Raw genomic sequence first — 7,953 nt, forward strand, 5'->3', positions numbered from 1 at the left:
GTAATAAATATTCATAACTGTCTTTCTGTAGGCTTGTGAATATCAATAACTATTAGAATAATATTAATAAATAGCTGGAGTACCCGTCCTCTGGATGGAATTTATGTAAACTCATTATTAAGAAAAGATTATCTTAAAATGAAAAGTTGCTTCCCTTATATGTAATTGTAAAAAACGCAAGAACGCCCATAAAAACTGCAAAACACAATTTGTGAAACCGCAAGTTTGCCTGTATCTCTGCATGGATACAACAAACTTTCATGCAATATTTGGTGAAGATCCATCAATAGGGGGCGAAGTAGTGATAAAAAACATAAAACTGAACATTTGTACATGGATCTAATGAACCTCTATAGCAATTTTGATGAAAATTTATCCACACCCTGCGAATTAATTACATGGACATAAAACAAAAAATAGACAGAATTACTATATTTATATAGATAATATGAAGAACAAATGCACAATAGGAAAATCAACTTTTTTGCTATTATCGATATTTTAGCAGCCTTACCCATTGAGATAGAAGGTCTTGAGTGTTGTTTCAAAAACAAGTCTGCTTTTTAAGATGGTTTTTGCCCGTGTGTCCTATTAGAATTTTTGTGAAATTCCTTGGCGAACCCTATTATGAACCACTATTGTGGTTCATGATAGAGAAAACAGCATACAAAAATGAATAATGGGTTTAATCTTGTACTACAGTAGTGAAGACAGCACTATAGCCTTATTAGACAACCTATATTCTAGTCTTATAATCCGGTATATTCTCCAGTTTTACGACCATATATATTCTACAGCTGATGTGATTCCTATACTCTAGTCTTACGACCACGTATAATCTATTATGTCTCTTTGCGATCCCATATATTCTGTAATCTTACGTGATCTAATGTACTATAGTCTTACGATCCCATATATTATTATAACCTTATGCGATATTGTATATTCTAATCTTACAACAAAGCATACTCTAATCTTACGATCCCATATACTCTTATAGCCCTATGCGGTGTTGTATATTCTAATCTTACAACCAAGTATTCTCCAGTCTTACGACAACATATACTCTATAGACCTATATGATCCCGTATGCTCTGGTCTTACCACCACATATACTCTACATGTACTGATGTAACCTTATGCAATCACCTAACAAGTCGTGAAACAACATGACCTGTAAACGTTAACATGCCTAAAATAATGAACTCACGACGAGCTGATATTAGCGCGAAACTATTTTATTCGGTTCAAAAACACTTGACCTTGCGTGACTAAATCACAGTGTTTATAAACGCGGATTTCAAAAGCTACGTTTTTGTTGCGTGTGGTTCCAACTTACCGAGACACACTTTATGGCTTCAGATTTCAGACGTCAGACACACACGTTTCACTAGTTCGATTACTTCGACTTGATCAGCCTCTCTAATAAAAAAAAAAAGGGAACATGGAGAAGATAAGTCTTTGAAAAAAAGTTTTACGATGAAAGGTGGACGTTTTAGGTTAATAGACTAAATATTTTACTCAGTGGATTATACTTTCATCCCTATCGTATTCTTAACATTATATCAAAATAATGACCAAAAAAAAAAAAAGATAATGTTATGCAAAGCTTGTTAATTAATTCGTCTACGATACAACAGTCGAATAACTTGAACCAACTTTATCTAGCGTCTAGTAAGTCAATTTACAGAACAAACTGAACAATAAACTAATTTTTATACGAAGAACAATAAAACAGCTTGAACGAAGTTTTTGAAAGAAAAAATTCTGGGAACTTTAGCCTATAACAACCATATATATTTTACAAAAAACAATAAAGTAAATCATATATTATACTGGACAAAAGTGAGGAATGAGTAAATCATGTGTTATTATTTATGTTAAACATATCTTTTTATAACTAATTCCATACAAGAATTAAAATATTTGTATTTTCAGACTTTAATTGCCTCGAGAAGTCCACTTCCAAATTTTAGGCTATTTCTGTTTCTTGTTGGACTATTGTGCATTAGTGGCCAGAAAGGTGACCTTTTCTGGTCGTTGGCCCAATATTCACATTGGAAACTGGTGCTGATTGGTGCAACTTGAATATGTAATTACATAATAGGTCCAGTTTGAAATTATTAAGAGCTTCTAATCAAAAGTAGGCTAACTATATAAATCTGGAGTAAAATCATTTTAAAAAGTGTAACTTGTAAATTAATAAAGATAACCCTGTATAGTAAAATGACTAGAAATACTTAACTTCATGAATCAATAGACAATACATCACAAAACTAAAACACAAAACAATAAGAAAGCACCGAATAACCTTCGCTGTTAACTATATTTTTGTCGTTATTTCAACACTTCACGAAATTAGAACAGCCTTAACAGATTTATGTTAGTCCAAAAATCAATATAAGTAAGCGAATAACTTGAAAATAACCTTGATAAGTTTAATATTAATTCAAAAAATTACTAAAAATATTTGAATCATTAGAACCACTAATATTTAATGAAACAGATTTTAAAAAATGGATTGGGCTGTTATTGATAAAGTATATAACAAAATATCAATCGTTTGCTATTAAGATAACAAACTTACCAACACACGAAACTTGTAAGCATTCATGCAATATATGATTATTAAAGAAAGAAACTCATAAAAAAAAATCACACTAGCCATCTAACCGGAGAACTAAGGTATGTCACTGATCCCTCAGATAAGCGTGATCTAGAACAAGTAAAGATCTATATAATTCTCTCTTAAACGGTGCTATAACCTTAACAAGTTTAGCATAAAATATAAATGAATGGGTTCCAGCACATGTTAAAGTTAACTTTCAAGTTTGTTCTACAGAAGTTTTGTTAAGTTTATCTGTGTCACTTGTAAACTCGATTAGTCCAGCCCTAGCAGTCTTAACTTAAACATTGATCGGTAAATTAAAATAGTCACGTATAGGCACAATAGTCTTTTAAGTTTTCTTGGAGGCAATTGTTTTCAACAATCGTATCTAGCAGCCTTCATTTTCACGATCTCGGTCAACTTATGGTGCTTAACTATTTTACTTGGTAACAAAATTCTTGAATCTCCTATTACTGTGGATGTAATCCACTTGTGGATATATGGTTAAAACAGGAATGTATTAGAAATCGTAAAAGTGAATTCTATTCACCTACTAAAATAACATCATAAGTTCTGTCTTCAGAAGCTGAAACGGTCTCCTGTCATGTGTCTGAAACCATAGCCAAGAGATATCAAATATATAAAACTTTTCAGTATTTATGTCTATCTTAATATGTTCATCCCAAGCCACCAGTAACATTTTGTAGACCATGCACGAGTCTCTGGATGGTTTATTTCCACATTTCCTCACTATTTGATCCAATATGTCTGACATGAGATGTAATACCTCCCTGCAGTTAGTCCAAGATATGGATGAGGTCCAGAGGCTACGGTTCATTTTATAGTACTTTCCTGTTTAAGATAGATAATGCATAAAGAGGGACAAGCATTATTTTCCAGCAAAACGAAATCAGGTCCATGTAGTTGCACCCCTAAGAAGGCTGACAATGGTTTAAAAGATATCACCCTTATAATAATCTACGTTCAGATCCCCGTTCTTAAAGATGGTCAGATTTGTATACTCATCGAAGTATGAATGGTATGATTAACTACAGTGTTGTCAGCAACATTCTGCAGGCTGTTTTTAGACAATCGTGTCTGTAAAGTGAAAGTAGAGATACAGGTTATCTAGAGGTAACCTGTTTCTCATAGTTTGTAGTACGATTTTAATCCTATTGAACCTGACAAAAACAACAACATCTACTGGAACTGAAAGAAGTGACAAAACGATCTTACAGAGCCATGTTATTATCATATCGGTCTTGACAATGCGTTGTGGAGTGTATCCTACCATTTCTTGAACGTTTTCTGACACTATTAAGTTACTTTTTTATTACATCTTCTTTCAGTCATAGGTACCAGAAGTTCTATTGATCTCACCTGGCTTTAAGAGGCCTCGGTAAGCCACTGTCTTGGTCAGAACATGATTTAAAAACAAACTAAGCAAAATTAATGTGCCACTCTCATTTCAGAAGATAATCCAAAAATCCATTGAGAAATTTAAATCGATCCAGCCCTTACCATACCAACAGACACGAGCGTTCGTGATAAACAAACCAAATATGCTGTAGGTATATTTTATCAAAAAAGACCATTATTGAGAAGAAATCAATATTCATTTTTAAATAAAGCATGCTCCAAAAAATACCATATTCTCAGTTACTCTTACACAATGTATACTGAATAGGAAAAAACGTTCAAATAAATGAAACTATAGGCAGCAAGACTATCAAAACTTTGTATACAAACACAAATCGGACATTTTGGAATTAATTAGTTTAGTTTCAAATACACGACTATATATTAGGCAGTTTTGTTTTGTTTTCTAAAGGCATTAACCTCCGTGGTTAGCGCATTTATTGGTTTTAGATTTTCTATAATAATTAAACCGGACGTGTCCTTTGTATATTTTGTCATTCGGTCAAAACTTCTACTCAACCAGGTGATATTCTGGTATCAAAAAATGAGTTTAGCTCACTTCAGAACCATTATTAGAGTATAAAGTGTTTGTTACAAGTAAATTAGTGCTTCTTTAATATTAGAGTATAAAGTGTTTGTTACAAGTAAATTAGTGCTTCTTTAATATTAGAGTATAAAGTGTTTGTTACAAGTAAATTAGTGCTTCTTTAATATTAGAGTATAAAGTGTTTGTTACAAGTAGATTAGTGCTTCTTTAATATCAGAGTATAAAGTGTTTGTTACAAGTAAATTAGTGCTTCTTTAATATTAGAGTATAAAGTGTTTGTTACAAGTAGATTAGTGCTTCTTTAAATAACCAATAAGATATAAAATAATGATTATTAATAACATATGCAAACTTGTAATAGAATACATATTCAAGCTTATCCTAATTATCTTTTACTGTATTTGGGTCTATTTTAACACTTTCTTTAAACGAATCTCAAGGACAATGTGTTTTGAAAATAACTTTGCTTGACGAAATCCCCGCCCCTAAACATGCTCACACTTTCAGCCGTGGGGGCGTTATAATGTTACGACCAATTCCACTCTTCGTTGCTAAAAGAGTAGCCCAAGAGTTAGCGGTGGGTGGTAATGACTAGTTGCCTTCCCTCTAGTCTTACACTGCTAAATTAAAGACACCTAGCGCATATAGTCCTTGTGTAGCTATGCGCTAAATTCAAAAACAAACAAACATGACGAAATACATGCATCGAATGGAAACGTTCGTTCTTAGGTTGTAGATATTATGAAAGTGAATTTGAGACAAAAATGAAACAGTAGGTTTATATACATCATCATCCCGGAATGGATAAAAGTCGATCAAACAAGTTTCCACCCGAACGGGTCAATACATAAAAAGTTAATAACATGCATTACACGTCAATCAGTTATTCTTATTGTTCCTTTTAGTAATTGATTCATAATAAAATGTGTCATTCAATATTAATTAAGTGCTCCGTCCGTGTACAAATATGTTCGTCTGAATGTTACCCACACCTGTATAATCCTACTGTCAATATATCACTATAAAACATTCTCAAGTTTCACCTTGTTGTTAGTATTATACTTAACATCGTTCCACTGGACAAACCAAAATGTTTTCTTCCACACACATGTACTAGTAATATTAACCGAGGATCAGCCTCAGATATCAGAAAACGAGGAATGTTAATTTAATGATTCAAGCTAAAGCAACGCGTAAACTGTTTATTAACTATTTATGTGAAATCTGCAGTTAAAGTAGCTCATATGTTAAATGTACTTTCCAAACAAAACAAACTGTATAGGATGTGAGTAAATATAACTATTGATCAATACAACACATCCACTATTCCGACCGTGCGGTTTGCAATATGATTAGAATATCACAACTTTATCACTAAAGATGAGATCGTTCTCAATATCTAAAATGTTGTGTTTTGGAAACTCGGGCAGTATTTTGTAACAGGTTCAGTGTACAGGTCAGCGGGTAAATCTGAACATGAATCTTAATTACCCAAAGAGTTAACCAGTATTGCTGAGTCAGAATTCCGGTGTTTTCGATGTTTTTACTGAGTGCTTGTTACCTCCGCCGCCGGTTACGTTTTCACCCCTGTATATTTGTGTGATTGTCAGCACGATTTCTCAAGAAAAAGACTGAATAGATTTGGACGAAAGTTGATATACATTTGGACTATGGCCCAACTTAGAAGTAATTAGTTTTTGGAGGGTCAAGATAAAAGTTCAAGATCACAAATATCCAAAACATTCCTATCTGTTAACATGAGGACCGATTTTTTACACTATTTTTGCTCTATAAGTCAGTCAAATATAATAGGATTTTGATGAAACTTGAAGGACATATGTAGAATATTATTCTTAATTGTTTTGCCAAAAATGGTTCTTTGATAAAGACGGACACACGGACACATTTTTGTATTTTTTTAGGGCCAAGTATGATCAACGCGTGGCGGAGGTATGCACTCTACTGAGTGCCCCTCTAGTTGTAGATGTATATATATATATATATATATTTATTCTTGAAAGATATGAACAGCTAGATACAAAAACATAATAGTAACAATAACATCGTGCGGAAATTCCAACATTATTTGACTCACATCCTCTTTTTAAATTCACACTTGATATTTGCATGAAGTTTACTGACATGAAATAATACTGACACTGGGCGCGAGTTTTACGTTGACGCCAGTTTGTAGAATGTAAAGTGAATTTCATGTTTAGTCAATTTTAATATATATATATATAGAGAGAGAGAGAGAGATGTGTGTGTATATATATACTTTAATCCTGCTACGCTACCGCTTATATAAGATTTAGTTTTAAGGCTTATGTTTACCAATTTATCCCAACTAATTATTATAAAGATAAAAATTATGTTTGCTTTATTGGTAAACATGATATTACAAATAAATATTAAAGTATTACAGTTCGTTTCTTACAGTTAAACTGTTAGTATACTAATTTAAAGTTGGAATAACCACACAGTGACCAAATACTGATTTCAAACAACTTAGAACAACGCTTTTCACACCTTTGGATCTGATATTGAACCCTTTAGTTAAACACAAACAGGTTTTGTAAATTCCGGCTTCGCTGTGTAGTGAACAGTATATTTCATGTTTACCATACATTACATGACACTCTTGAACAGGTAGCTAGCTAGGTTATTTAACCCCAAACATAACAAACTCTTCATCTTACCTGTACTCTACCCAAACACTGACCCCGGTTTGTAATCCTGTAACGGATTCTGAAGGAGGGAATGGGGATCTTGTGGCAACTTCACCAACTACGGCTTTCTGATAATTAAAACGTTTTTGAGGCTTAATACAACCCGCTGAACCACCACAGTCAGCTCTGAATTCACTGGATATCACGAGTAACGTCAATGAGTCTTGAGTATTTGATCACTATCCCGAGAACAAACCGCAGACGTCTTGCCCGTTCACTGTAACGAAAACGTTCTTCGAGACCTTGCCTTCTGCAACACTAACGTGTTTTACCCCAATTTTCTCTGGTAGCTCACCAAGTGCTCTCAGCCGCTCGATAAAGACATCACAGTTTGCCATGCTCTGAATGGTCGAAAGATGCTTTACTCTCCCGCCCTAAGCCAAGGCCAGCTTGAAAGGGGAGGCGAGGTGGGAAGTAGGGATTCAGTAAAGGCCGAAACAAAGTGCTGTGGCCTCATGTGGCTAAGGGTAGTATACGCATGCGTATTCGATACTTATGTCAATTGTAGGACGATTCATCGGCGCGTGAGTGATTAAAGCTCAAAGAAACCCTCTTTTATCCATCCCTCACCCTGTCTCAAAATGCTGTCAAGCAGGTCGGCACTTACTTCTGGACAGGTCAATTAGAAAAATCTTTTGAGCCGAGCGATC

General features: G+C 33.8%; 1 protein-coding gene across 2 annotated transcripts in view; it reads right to left on the reverse strand.

Annotated features, from left to right (window-relative positions):
* The window catches only part of LOC106461024 (transcriptional activator cubitus interruptus-like), a 92,986-nt gene extending 85,354 nt beyond the window's left edge, over window positions 1–7,632 (reverse strand). The window contains exons 1-2 of one of the 2 annotated variants that reach the window (XM_022387832.1): window positions 7,274–7,632; window positions 1,340–1,422 (exon numbers count right to left, since the gene is read on the reverse strand). The gene's annotated coding sequence lies outside the window, so the exon portion shown is untranslated. The remainder of the gene's footprint in view (window positions 1–1,339; window positions 1,423–7,273) is intronic. The other variant, XM_022387833.1, reaches the window with a different exon arrangement.
* Between the last annotated feature and the right edge of the window lie 321 nt (window positions 7,633–7,953).

The sequence above is a fragment of the Limulus polyphemus genome, unplaced genomic scaffold (assembly GCF_000517525.1).
Source record: "Limulus polyphemus unplaced genomic scaffold, Limulus_polyphemus-2.1.2 Scaffold882, whole genome shotgun sequence".
In the NCBI taxonomy this organism is placed as follows: Eukaryota; Metazoa; Arthropoda; class Merostomata; order Xiphosura; family Limulidae; genus Limulus; species Limulus polyphemus.